This window comes from Protopterus annectens, chromosome 7.part0, assembly GCF_019279795.1.
Source record: "Protopterus annectens isolate FY-2018-M chromosome 7.part0, PAN1.0, whole genome shotgun sequence".
Classification (NCBI taxonomy): domain Eukaryota; kingdom Metazoa; phylum Chordata; order Ceratodontiformes; family Protopteridae; genus Protopterus; species Protopterus annectens.
Window position 1 is genome coordinate 385,786,699 of NC_056739.1, and position 15,291 is coordinate 385,801,989.

Here is a 15,291-nt window from a genome sequence, read left to right on the forward strand (position 1 = left end):
TGGCATATGTACAGACAATAGACCACACGCACACCATACAGCGCAGACATCCAACAGTATAGCAATGTACTGGCAGATATGTCCGGACCACTGGTGTATGCATGCCTGGCCGTCCTGTGTTTCAGTGTGTGAGCATGCCCAGTATGACTGTTACACATGTTGTCGACCAACAATACCATCATACCGTCATGTTTGTGAGCATGCAAAGTATGGTCAACTGTATTGCATGTGTCACATGTCCAGATAGTTAGTACTCTGTTGCTGAACCCTCCATTCTACACAGACAGGTGTCATGCTGTGTCTGCAGGGTAGCTAATGGTCATGTGGCATTGACAGTTGCTACATGTCTGCATAGTGTGGGGGGACATGCAACCACAACCACAGTCCTACACAGCACCGTGGTTGGTGCACATAACTCTTACATTTGTAGGTGTGACGGGGGGCACAGCCAACAGTTGTACCCATCTGCCACTACTGTACTGGTATGCCGGGTAGTCCATGTCAGTGTGTGGACCTACCTAAATTGCTGGTTGGAGGGATACCAGGGTACGTCAGTTCCCAGCTTTAATTACCAACACAGTGGTGTTGGACATCCTAGCTTACACAACCTACATCAAACTGCCTGGCCTGCTGTCGTCTGTGTGTGTCTTAGGGGGTTGAGGTCATTCATTGGGCATATCCATAGGCCATCGTATATCATTTGTCTGTATTGGTCCACATCTGTCCAGCTGCATGGAATGTGTGTGGGCTGTACAGACACACATGATGGTCAGCCCATAATCTGCAGTGGGTTAGGACACCCTGTGTACTACAGGCTACCATTGTGACCCCCGTATGTGCTACAGAGGTCATGGTGCCACTATGGATGTGTACTGTCTGCTGCCCTAACATTTGGCCACCACAGTCACTTGTATGCTCACAAACATACCATAGCAATGGGTAACTACACATTGTAATACAAGTGCCACTTGTTAGGTCAATAGACATACCCTGGGTGTGTTCCGGACTTGAGTACGGTGCTGGAGTGCTGCCTATGTCGGATGCACACAGTGCACCTCCTATACATGGCCGATCACAGGTACTGTCATGTTTGGCATCCATTGTACTGTGTGCGGGTCAGAGAGGGGAAATCCGTGGGTACCTACTGTGTCAGTGCATGTGCCTTGTGTTGCCTCTTTGCCAAGAGCAGGTCATACTGTGCACGGGCTTTCGCCGACTGTGCCCTACTCAGGTAGTTCCTTCACCAAGTCACACTGTGCCTGCACAGGCCTTGGAAGTGGTGTTGGGCTTTGTGGCCCTGCCCCATGCTGTTCCTGCTGCAACTGTTGCTGCAGGATAACATTGTGTAGCATAGCAAATACCATAACAACTTGTATGCATGTAGCTTGTGAATACTGCAGAGCTCCAACGGATGTGTCCGGATACCAGAACTGTGATCAGAGCATCCCAAACACATGCACAAGTATATGTCTTGCCTGTGCATCTGCCTCAGTATGGTGTGAGTGTTCAGGTGTGTGTGCATTGCTGATGGGTGTCATCAGCCACTACACCAGTGTTTACCCAGCATCCCCCACTAGGAGACTGTAGGGGATGTCCATATAGGCATTGGTGTGCTACAGCTGTGTCAGAAGCCATATATCAGACACATCATAGCTTCCAGGGCAGACAGCACACACATTCAATCTCATGCCCTGGCCATCGCATATGGCCTAGCTGTTGGAGGCTATGCCCCTGCAGTGACTGTAGGCCCTACCCCACTCCTCGGGTGGTGCTACATGTGCAGGCTATAGCACCCAGTACCCCAGGGTAGTCATCCATGTGGTTGAACAGATGCATATTGCTGGTCCACTAATCACGTGTGTTGAGGACATGTACGTGCTCACTAGCATGTGTTGACATGGCATCTGTGAACTGGTGCAATACTCTGGATGCAGATGCCTGTGAGATACCCATGATATCCTCAGTTGTGCTGTGTGAGGTACCTGTGGCTAGTACACCTAGGCCAACACATCCCGTGGTATCCACTGTGATGTGTTTCCCTCGGCCTGTTTGATGTGTCAGGTGTGGCAGGCACAGGTCAACAAACTGCTGTAGGAGGCCTCTGTCCACCCCATAGTGGTCCAACATCCCCAGCCCATGTAGCCCCTGGTAAGTCACCCTCGGTCTATAAAGTCTTATGTCACCCCAGTAAGGGTTGTTTGGCAGCATACACATCCTCACTGCCCCAGCCTCCTGCACATGTTGGTATATGTTGCCTGCTGCAGCCCGTGTCATTTGGTTGGACTGTGTTGTGAAATGTCCCTGCAGGTATACACCTGTGGTGTAGAGTGTGGACGAAACCTGTGTGTATGCTGCTTGCTCGCATTAACGTACTGTTCATGTGTGAGCTGGCCATGTCATCTGCTGATTGTGCTGATCAACACCTGTTTGTGCAGCCTGTACACCCTGACTACCCCACCACTGCTGTCATCCCTCCCAATGTCACCAGGCAGGTATAGACACACCCCTAGCTTAGGTGTGCTAAGGCAGGAGCACTCTGGAGGCACAGTTCTGCAATGTACGTACAGTATGCCTGACCCCCCTCCCATGCTGTCAACTATATTCGAGACCTGCACCCGGCTGACTACACACATACACTCCAGGGACCAGCAGCACACCCTGGTGATAAATGTGATACACCATAGTCAACCTCATCTGCATAGTATAGCCTTCTAATGAATAGTTATATGACCCATACCGAACCTCCAAATTATTAACCACTGCTCAGTGTCGCTCAGATCCATACACAACTGGCAACAGGTGCCTTACCATCACCATATTCAATGTCCCATGGTCTTCCCAGCAACAAAATAACTGGTGTCTACACGACTACAACCCATGGCCCTGCACACTACAGACAATGTGCATTACCACCACGCCATGGCAGATATACATAGATCCCAGGTTATCATGTACAGATCATCCGGCACAAACATTCAATAGTGCTGATGTCCCCAGACATATGTTCACATCTATGTCCACCTCTACATCTACATATATCATATATATTATTTGTATACATATATACATGGACATATATATATATATATATATATATATATATATATATATATATATATATATATATGTACATACACACATATACATGTACACACATATGTAGATATGGCATTTATATCACAACAGCGGACCACATGACAGCAATGCATTAGACAGGAATGAAAAGGAAACTACATGTGCCACCTGCATCATGTAGTGTTGTTACTATCAAGGCACGTGTGTTATGTTGCGTCACACGGGAAGGACCGTATCAAGGGTAAGAGTAGGGCTGCTGACAGTTACTCACCAGACCTATTGGCGAATGTATGTGTTGACAACCCAGTGTCGAGGCAGAATATGCGGGCTGTGGACACTATATAGGTCAGCAACAAAACAAACTGAACACATCTCGCAGCTAGCCACAGATACCAACATGTACGGTATAACTGCCAAACACACACACCTGCCATGCCTTGGAATCGAGCACCTACCTGTCTAGTCTACCACACTACAGCATTATGCAGTAACAGAACGTGCTATCGAGATTACTGGTACACAGCACTCCCAGAGGCATACTTCTCGATGGATGACATCATCCGCAAAGGCAAAGACGCCAATAGGGAATGTATGTGGAGTGAGACATCTAAAAGCATTACTCTGTCCCCAGGCAGCTGAAAACACACACACACACACACACTTGGCAGGGCTGGGAGTCGAACATACACCTAACTACCTTATTACACTACAGCATTACGCAGTTACAGAACGCGCTTTCGAGATTACTGGAACACAGCACTCCCAGAGGCATACTTCTAGGTGGATGACATCATCCACAAAAGCAAAGACGCCGATAGGGAATGTATGTGGAGTGAGCCATCTAAAAGCATTACTCTGTCCCCAGGCAGCTGGAAACACACACACACACACACACACACACACACACACACACACACACACACACACACACACACACACACACACAGGCACACACTTGGCAGGGCTGGGAGTCGAACATACACCTAACTACCTTATCACACTACAACATTACACAGTTACAGAAAGCGCTACCGAGATTACTGGAACACAGCACTCCCAGAGGCATACTTCTAGGTGGATGACATCATTCGCAAAGGCAAAGACGCCGATAGGGAATGTATGTGGAGTGAGCCATCTAAAAGCATTACTCTGTCCCCAGGCAGCTGAAAACACACACACACACTTGGCAGGGTTGGGAGTCGAACATACACCTAACTACCTTATCACACTACAGCATTACACAGTTACAGAACACGCTACAGAGATTACTGGAACACAGCACTCCCAGAAGCATACTTCTAAGTGGATGACATCATCCGCAAAGGCAAAGACGCTGATAGGGAATGTATAGAGAGTGAGCATTTGAAAAGTATATTACTGTCCCAAGGTAGACGTAGACAAACACATGGCAGTGGTGTGAGCGGGACAACTGCCCATCTACGGAGCACTATTACAACACTACATAGATACGAGATGCGCCACAGACAGTACACCCTTCAAGACAGTCAACCAGTGTGTTCAATGTAGGCATCCATCCTGACGTTGAAAATGGACATCTGTTGCCTGGATGACCACCATCACTATACAGGATGTCAATGGCCATGCCCATACACAGAGGCACATCACCAACACAAGGTGTCACTGGGCATGCTCACACAGTATCACATGTCCGTTTGGAATGTACTGTGTGTCCATCTACACAACGGTGTACTGGGTATGCTCACACACTTAGCAGTTGCAAAGGGCCGTCTTGCATGCACACGGATTCTAAACACGGAAGGGCACAGTTTGGAATGTACTGTGTGTCCATCTACACAACAGCATACTGGGCATGCTCACACACTTAGCAGTTGCAAAGGGCCGTCTTGCATGCACACGGATTCTAAACACGGAAGGGCACAGTTTGGAATGTACTGTGTGTCCATCTACACAATGGTGTACTGGGCATGTTCACACACTTAGCAGTTGCAAAGGGCCGTCTTGTATGCACACGGTTTCTAAACATGGAAGGGCACAGTTTGGAATGTACTGTGTGTCCATCTACACAATGGCGTACTGGGCATGCTCACACACTTAGCAGTAGCAAAGGGCTGTCTTGCATGCACATGGATTCTAAACATGGAAGGGCACAGTATGGTGATACTGTCCCCACGTACATGAAGGCCACTCACATGTACCGACCAGTACACACTCAAGAGCCATCACAGATGTCTCAGGTGCAGATCACAGAGGTAAATGCCGCGGTCTACTATGTAGCCCTCAGACATCACCATGTCATTGGACCAGCAACACACAGCCATACATTACCACAACACCGTGCGACTCATGACCAGTGGACTGTACATAGGTCTACAGCAACTGTGCAGACTACACATGCACTGACAGGGTTCCATCATGTGTTATGCAATGCAATGATACCACTGTACATAACCAGGTCAGCTCTACACATAACAAGGGCCCTGGATCTTACACAGCTGTGACAGATGACTGTCGCTGTACACCAAAGAACACACATGTTTGGATGTGACATACATGTAATCGCAGTGGATATGTGCATGGACCACACACACACACACACACACACACACACACACACACACACACACACACACAACACACATGTACATAGCATAGCTTTTGCTGTCCTCCATGCAGACAAGTGGCTTCAGCAATCACACGCATGCAAATGGAAGGTAGGTCCATGGCTGTTGAATACTAACAGTACATGAGGTAGCAATGTTGACCGAGGACACATTCCCTCTGTACTAGTTACCCATGACACCCATCATATCATACAACAGTCCATGTGCTATGTATGTCATCACACATGTCCACCAATTGCAATGCATACAAACATGGCTATATGACAGGCATGTAGGACCAACACACATGTACATGTAGTGGTGTGCATGCAGCTACCATGCATGTGCAGTAGCTGATGTATGTAATTCATCTGTGCCTAACTACAACATGCAGTTGCAATGCAGCCCCATCATTGACACCTGTATATGGTGAAATACTGACAGTACGGTAGGATGTACATCAGATATGGATGGATGGGTGTACATAAAGTGGTGATCCACCTTTGCCGATGGATGTTTGCCGGGGACGGCTCACAGGTGTGTCACACGCCATCCTACCATTGCATGTGCAAACAGTATGCTATGTTACTGTTACTTGACGGTGAAGACATAAAACCTACAAAGCAGTCGGGTGTTACTGACTGTAAGTCACTTGACACCTGTAACACTTACATCCTCCTGTGTGCATATAGCAGCACAATTGCTGGAGGTAGCGTTGGTACACATAATGCGGCCAATACTGCTGCATGTCTGTCAGATGTATCATCATATAGCAGGTGTATCATTCACAGTACTGCCATGTGTGTTTGCTTGTGTAACCATATATACCACATATGATAGGGAATACATCTCAATTGTTACACACCCCTGTACACTGTTGTAGAGATCTGTACATACTGCAGTGTGGAAAGCATGACATAGACAGGGGTGGTGTGTGTATTACACACATGTCAGCTATCCATATGTGAATGACATTTGTGGACTCCACAGTGTGTGTGTGTGTGTGTGTGTGTGTGTGTGTGTGTGTGTGTGTGTGTATGTATGTATGTATGGCTGTCTGGTGCATGGAGTGAGGGTGTATGCTACCATACAGGACAGACAGGATCCCTAACCCCTCATGGTGATGCAGTCTACTACCCTGTTGATGCCATCGGTCTCAGCTTTACTGGCTACCTGTACATGTTCATTCTCTGTGTCGCGTCGTGTGGGTGCACAGTACTGTGAGGGTGATTACCACATAGGCAGGGGTCCTCACCTCAACACTATGGAGTGTGCGTTATAGTGTTGTTGACCCCGTGAGTGTGGGCATGTTCCTGTAATGTGACAGGGTATTACTGTTACACAGTGAGGCCTCATGCTATCAAGTGGCCTCTAACGTTATCATCGGCTGGACCGATGTGTACACCCCCGCACCATGTCAACATACCTGTGATGTGACCTGGTATGGATGTCACGTCTCTAGCCACTGTAGCCTATTAAACAGCCCATATGCTTCTAGATCAGTAGATGTGTGGACATCTGTAGTATGTTAGCCTTTCCAACAGTCAGGTTGAGGCTACATATAGCATGCTGATATTGCCATATGTGCCTATGAGTACTCCACATTTACACATGGGAAACTGCAAACACTGCTACTTGTTGGCACATGCAAGTAGACCATAAGGAGGGAACCAGGGCATCATTACCAACATGCTGTTACTGTTGTTACCAAGACACATACTGTGAACATATAACAATACCTGATAAACCTGTACTACATGGTATGTCTGGTGCGTGTCAACAGTACACAACTAATGTAATATACACTTCTCTCACTATTCTGTTCACCCTGCGCATCAGAAGATTTGAGCATGTCCCTGCACCGATAGTGTGGATGACAGGAATGCGGCACAGGCTTCATCATATGCACAGGGTGATAATGTTTGCCAGGGGCATAGGCTTCACCAATGGATGACATCATGTGTGTGGGTAAGGGCTGGTGATCTGATTGGACATGTGTGGTCATTATGCATGTGGGTGTTGCAGTGCCTTACAGATGTTTTTGCCGTGTGCGTGTATGTGTGCACACAGTTCTGCCTTTTGTGAGGCCTACACAGGGGTATTATTGACAGCTCCAGATTGTACAGACCAGGATGTACAGCTCACTGTGTCCGGCCATGGCCATGTGACCTGTGCCTGCCAGGGATTGCACGGGCACTACCAGGCGGAGGTACAGATTGGCTACTGTCTGACAACACATGTCCACTGGAACTCTGTCCCCGCTGGGAACGTCCAGGGCCACGTCCATGTGGCCTGCTGTATCCTGGTGTGGACAGCGTAGCACCAGCTGCACTGCTACTGCTACCAGCACTATGGGAGCGGGCATGTGAGGTGGCACACTCACGTTGACCTGCACTAGGTGGTGTAGCTGGCCTACATCCACGTGGCCTACGCCTCACTCCTACCAGATGTTCCAGCACAGACAGCTCATGCTCGCGGATTGCCATGCCATGATCAAGGATTCTGACCATGTCACCCAATCGCCTGTCCAGAACATCAGCAATCTGCTGTTGAGCATTTGCCAATGCCTGGATGTTGTCATTTAGAGTATGGATAGCAGCCCTCTGCAGCCTCTGCCCTTCTCTGTTCTGCCATTTAGCATGTGCCTGTGCCGCCATTACAGTCTGGAACATGCGTCTGGTGACACCAGCTGCTGCACTCTGTCCTGCAGGTGCATGTCTGCCAGAGGTCCTCCTACAAGCAGCACTGGCCACATGCCTGTGTGGCACATCTGCAGTCATTACACTGACACCATGGTGTGGAGATACACCTTCTGTAGCCACCACACGTTCCTGTTCCACGCTAACAGACGCTGACTGTCCTTCCTCTATGGCCACTGGTGATGCGGTATGTGTTGGCAGAAGAACTGTGTGTGGGAAAGAGGGGGACATAGCTGGGATGGCAACCATTGGCACAGATTCAGCCCCTGACAACCCTGCCTGTACCTCATGCATATGTTCATCACTGCTAGTATCTGTGGGGACACTAACATCAGATGGACCGCAGGAGGGTAACGCACCTACATCACTTGTGAATGCAAAGAAAGACTCTAAATTACAATAGACACACACACACACACACACACACACACACACACACACACACACACACACACACACACACACACACACACACAGACAGACACACACACAGACACACACAGACACACAAACACACACACACAGACACACACACAGACACACCATGCATGTGATTTGACAGATGGCATGCAGCATGCATGTGATACAGCAGATGGCATGCAGCTCAGACATTAATAGTGTTTGTTAGCATATCTCCCTGGGTTGCACACAACAGCAAGCAGGTGTCATATCAGTAGCCATGCAGTTCACACAATCATGGTAGTAAGCATGCATCCCTGTGATACACCATGTGGACCAGAACAGGTTAACAGTACACATGGCTGAAGTGACCTTGACATGTAATCTGCTGACGTGTGCATTAACATGCATACATGTCTGACACAATGGTGTCCGGACACATGTACAGCATTGTAATGGGCATCACATTGCAGTGTTGTCTGTATGCCCTACAGATAGAATGCATGTTTAGCAAATGTGCATGAGCATGGAATGGTAGTGTGAGCCATCTATATTGCTATACAGTGTGAAGTACAGACACTGTGCCCTTGCATGGCATCATGAGGCGTCTATATTGCTATACAGTGCGTAATATGCACACATTGCATAGCCATAACTGCATGTATACCCATGACATAACTGTGGATTGCGACCCACGATGCTGAGGTGTATACACACCAAACCATGCTGTGTCATGTGACAGGTCACTGGAAGACCTACAGATGACACCCCTGCACAACTACTACAGAGTCTTAGCTGCCTGGCAACCATGTCCACACATGGCAGACTTGTCAATTCACCATGTCCCACATGACATTGATGTACCACACACACACGAGGTGCACAGCTAATGGAGATGTCCTACAGCAGCAAGGGAAATGTACAGTATCTGTGGCCTGATGTGGTGTCAATGTCTGTGGAAGCTGTACAGGTGACTAGTGTCATGCTATGACACAGTCGTGATGTTCAACACATCTTATATGGTAGACTTAAGTGACACCTCCACTAGCTGTGCACAGGCTTTTAGGATGTCCAGTGTACCACATCAACTGTATAATCAGTCAACTAAGGCTATAATTGGACCATGTGCAGACAATGTGCAATAGGGTGTATACACATCACATCTACTGTGTGGCTACATGTCTCTGGCCATCCCCATGGCCATGTGTGAACATGTGTTGGCCAAATGTTTGTGATGGCCGTCTATCTCACGTGTCTGTGTTGTCCCATATGACATACACCCATAGATGTCAGATATGTCACCATCCACAGGGCTATGCAGACAACGGGTTGTATGTTTGGTATGTGGGGTATATGTTATGGGATAGTGTGACAATATTACAGACAGAACACTACGTGTCTGGGACATGTCAGATGGCACATCACAATGTGTGCACCCATTGCAGGGGCATATAACACAATGGTGACTCCTGTGGGCTGCCTATATCCCAGCTCACTGTGTGGTACTGTTTGCGTATCACACGTGTTGTTCCAATGTATAGTACATATGCCTACATTGTACAACACCTCCACTGTTGTATGCACAGCTGTCCACACATGTATCAATGACAGATACTGTGGTTTCATGTCACTGTATCATTGCACATGGGTAGCCAGTGTGAATGATGGGAGATGAGACCTGTATATCATGACTGGACCAAGCATCAAGTGTACAAGTGTTAACTGGCCACATGGCGAATAGATCTATGCTTTAGCATGCCTGATACTGATGACAGTCTCACTTGCAATGGACTGATGTCTGTGCGGCATGCCAGAGGTACCTGTATAGGGGTGACACAGCAGTTTGAACATTATCCATGACTGTATGACAGCCACAGGATGCACTGTGCATGTTAACACATTTGCCTGTACAATAGCATATAGTATGCACATGTGTGCATACACAGGGTAGCATACTGTAGTATGCAGCATGTGTGTAAACATACCTTGCATATGATGTTACATTACATAATGTACAGTGACACATGCAACTAAATGGTATATAATAGTCATATGTGCAGTACTGACTTACCAGGCAACTCCAGACTCATTGGTTGGGAGACACCCACCTCCACAATGGCAGCTAGTGTTTGTGGATGCTGTTTTGAGGGTGTCCCCAGACTGGCCAGTAGCTCCTCGGTGGGTGTGAGTGGGGGCTGGGTTGGTGGGCCACCACCTGTTCCACCTTGTTCCCTGGCGATTGCAGTGGCACGCTGTTTTGCATGTCGTATCAAGTCCATGCAGTGTCTGTGCACCTGCTGGTAGGGGCGGTTATGGCCACCCACATCATTAACCCTCCTGTGAAGGTCCTGCCACAGGTCGTCACACTACTAGGCATGCTTTGGCACATGGCTGAACAACACCTCGTAGTTCTCATGGAGGTACAGGATGAGGACATCATCCTCCTGGCGGCTGTACGCTGGCAGGCGTGAAGGAGGCATTATCTGTAAGACATAATGATGGTGACAGGCCACAGTATCACAGAGATGTACAGAGATACTGCTGCACATACATTTGTATTAAATCTAGTACATCTGCACAGTTATCTTTGCAAATCATCATGACACTGACACGACTGACATGTTTGTGTCACACACATGTAACACCCGTTATGCATTGGATATCATCACCATATATGTGTGCCACCTCATTACATTGTTCATACTCCATGTGAATGCTGTCTTGATGTGGGCATGTCTGTTTGCCTGCACTGGTGTTCTTACCTATCAGCACATGCCTGGATGTGTCCACAGTAATGCTGCCGACCTTGATGTTGTGTATATGTCACATATCAACACATACACTGCCTTAATGGACTTGAGCAGTGACAATGCACACATACGCATGGAAACCTTTACATGCATGTGTTTTGCCATATACATCAACACGGCACTGTACAGTAGTTCAACATCCTGCCACGGATCGCCTGTAGTGCACATGTGATAGACATGGGACAATGGCTACCCGGACGTCATTCGCAGGGATGGTTATCAACTATAGTATGTATGGGCAAGGTTTCCTAGCTGTACCCGACAGCCATTTTGCCACCGTGAGGTGCATCAGTGCCACATTACTGATCCAGACAGTTGATAATACATCTACCATGCGGTCATCACACCATGTATGACAGAGATGACATGTGCAGCTTTGATGGACAGGGTTGCATGGTATGGCGGGAGTATGTCACATGTATGGCACAGGGATCTGTCCAGCACGTGGCGATCCTAGTAGTAGGACAGTGGCTGTCCATGACGTATGTCTTTCAGATCAGGATATGTACGTGTAGCATGTCCAATGTCATAGTGTAGCACATGTCTTTATGCAAGGTAGCCAGCATGCTGCATAGTAGAGGTGAGGATTGTGAAGGCTGGTATCACCCATCCACCATTGGCTAATACCCCTTAAAGGTGATATGTGATCCAATATTGGTCATCCGAGTGCTGAGTATGCCTGTCCAATGATCTCCATGCTCATGGATGGCACCCTGTCATGACATGGGTGCCTCGTATGACTACCTAATAGGCCTGGAGATGTCACCAACTCAGGGAGGTGAACTGCGCAGCACCATCCCTTACACAGTGTCCATAATGTTGACCGCAGCCTAGGTGGTAGTTAATGGGTACAGGGATATTCACCTAGCGGTGACAATGCTAATATCATCTGTCAGATTATGCACATATGTCACACACCTCACCCACAAAGCCCATTCTGTATGTTGTCCACAACACTGAGACAGCTATTGCTCATAGGTCATGGCCATTCACATCCTTACATACACAGATGCCTCACATTTGTCTGTGTGGTATGGGCTACAATGAGGGGGGGAGTACAACACATTAACCCTGTTTTACTGTAGCTGCCACTGGTGTGATATGCACATGTCACTCTGACACCTTTTGTAGTGATGATTCTGTCAACAGGCCACTGGTAGAACACTCCTGTGACATACGAAGGTACATGTAGTCAAACATCCATACTGTCATCTACGTCTGTACTGCTAACATCTACGTTAATAAAGGTTCATGGACTTGCAGACCATACTCAGCAGGGTAATAGTGCAGTGCCTCCAATTATGACTGTCGTCACCACTTGTGGGTTGATATTATCCAACACCCTATCTGTATTGCATTTTCATGCTCAGCACTTGTTCAGAACTTGTGAGCACTTCATGAGCTACTAATTAATATAGCACCCATTCCAAACCATTTCTCACAAGTACACTATCTGTCCTTACATTTCCAGCTTGCTTACAGTACAACAGCTGTTATACACACGTAACTCACATATCTTGTGAGACATGGTTGAATATACAGGCATGTCCAACTGTCAAGTACCAGTGTTATTGCCTGTCTATATGATGAATATGGCGTACATGTGGAAATAGAGCAATTGTCTCATGTACACAATCAATGCTCACCTCTCAACATACGACACTATAGCCTATGGGAGATGCACATATGTAGCCATACTGGGGGTAATGCTCTCACCAACCCAGACTGAACCTGACAGTCATGTGGGGAAGTGTAACATTTGCAACACACCCCACTCATCACATAGTCTCACAAGATCTCCACCACCACAGGCCACACATAGTATGAGTACAACTTTTGCAGAACCTCTCCATACTCTGTGTAGGCACCAAAGGCAGCCCCCATCACCAAACGCAACAACAATAACTTATAGCCCACAGACTCATGTGTGCCCATCACATACAGCCAATAGGGTGTTATAACATACACAACACACCAGTCATAGGTGACTGTGTAGGTGGTCACACTGATGTCCCACTCAGCAGGCTACACAAGGCGATAGTCGCTTACATCTAGCTGTCGGGTAACTGGCTCTGCAGCATAACCTATGCACCCATGCCACACCTCACCAGGTACAATTTGACTGTCATTCTCCATGTTAGTGTGACTGCCCTGAGATGCAACTTCACAGACTACATGTGCAGGGACATGCAATAGCTCACCGGTCTTGTAGCCCTGAAGGTATTGGCCAAGCCCTGGGGAGCATTATGCATTCATACGGACTTGATACCACTGTACAACGACTGACTGTTTCACTTCAACAGTTGCCTATGCTTCTGCTGTCATTCCACAGGCATCCAGTATCTGTCCGCTTTGACTGACATGGTCAACAAAACACGATGCTTTGGCACAGATGACCTGCACCTGTCAGCCCTGGGAGTACAGATAACATGTAAGGCTCTTGCTGCTCCTATACTGCCTGTCTTGCACAGTTTCCAATAACATTCACCACCAGAACGGGGACAGGCAAGCAAAACATGGGGTCACGTGACTCGATGCTTGACATCTTCATCTCTAATGCACGCAGGCAAGGTACTCCTTATAATGGACCACTTCAATATCTCTGCAGGGACTGGGACCTGCCTCTAGGCTCCGCAGAGCACACCTGCACTGACAGGTTAAACACAGACCACACCTTTCAGTCATGTATACACAGACCACACCTTTCAGTCATATAACCTGGACCGGAACACCCACGGCTGAGGTGTTCCCATATTCCACTATGTTGTACACACCTCCTGGCTAGTTACTTAGCACAATGCATCAGAGGTGATCCACTTGCAGCTAACTGTGGCCAGAACTGCTATACACATTGTAACATGCTACAGATTCAACAACATACCCCACGGTTACCAGCCCTCATTTCTTTGTGTACTGGACAGTAGGGTTTAGACAGGTACTACTGATGTGAGACTGACACTACCCCACACTTAACTGGGATAGCCACTCATGTACCGACATATTAGGCCAACGGTGTCCGGGATTCATAACCTCCACTCGGCTGGATCAACCCATACACACAACCTCCAAGACCAACAATATCCTACACATGGACACTACCAACATGTGACTGGTGGTCCACACCTGGGGTTATCCCCTCATTGGTGGTTTCCGAACATATGCCAATCACCCTTGTTATCCACATCCTGACACCACACCCTTCACGGCATACACAGTACAAAATTACTACAACACCTACTACAGACGTCTTATGACAGCAGTAGTAAACGTCATGACACCCGTGCAGATGGACAATGCAAATACAAATGCTGAAACATACCCCAGTGCACTTCATTAGCACTTACACGACTGCATGGATCATACTATTCCAAACAGAGCCATGATGGTACCCACCAGATAACAGCTGCCACTCTGGGGGTCCAGTTTCATGGACATAATGTACAACAAAAGGTGGAGGTTATTGCAAAGTGGAGTACAATCCCATGGGTGGGGTAGCTCACTGGTCAGCCACAGTAGGGCTACGGGATCCCTTATGACATACTCCGAACCTAGCTACGTAAACATTACTGCGACACATTCCAGGGTGTACCACAAGGCATTATGGAGATATGTCAGTAGTCAATGGCAATACCCACATCTGCTCTGACATACGACAGTTACTCAGGAACATTACAGAACCGAGTGATGTTGGCAACATCCTGGCGGATGGGTTCAATGCTAACATTA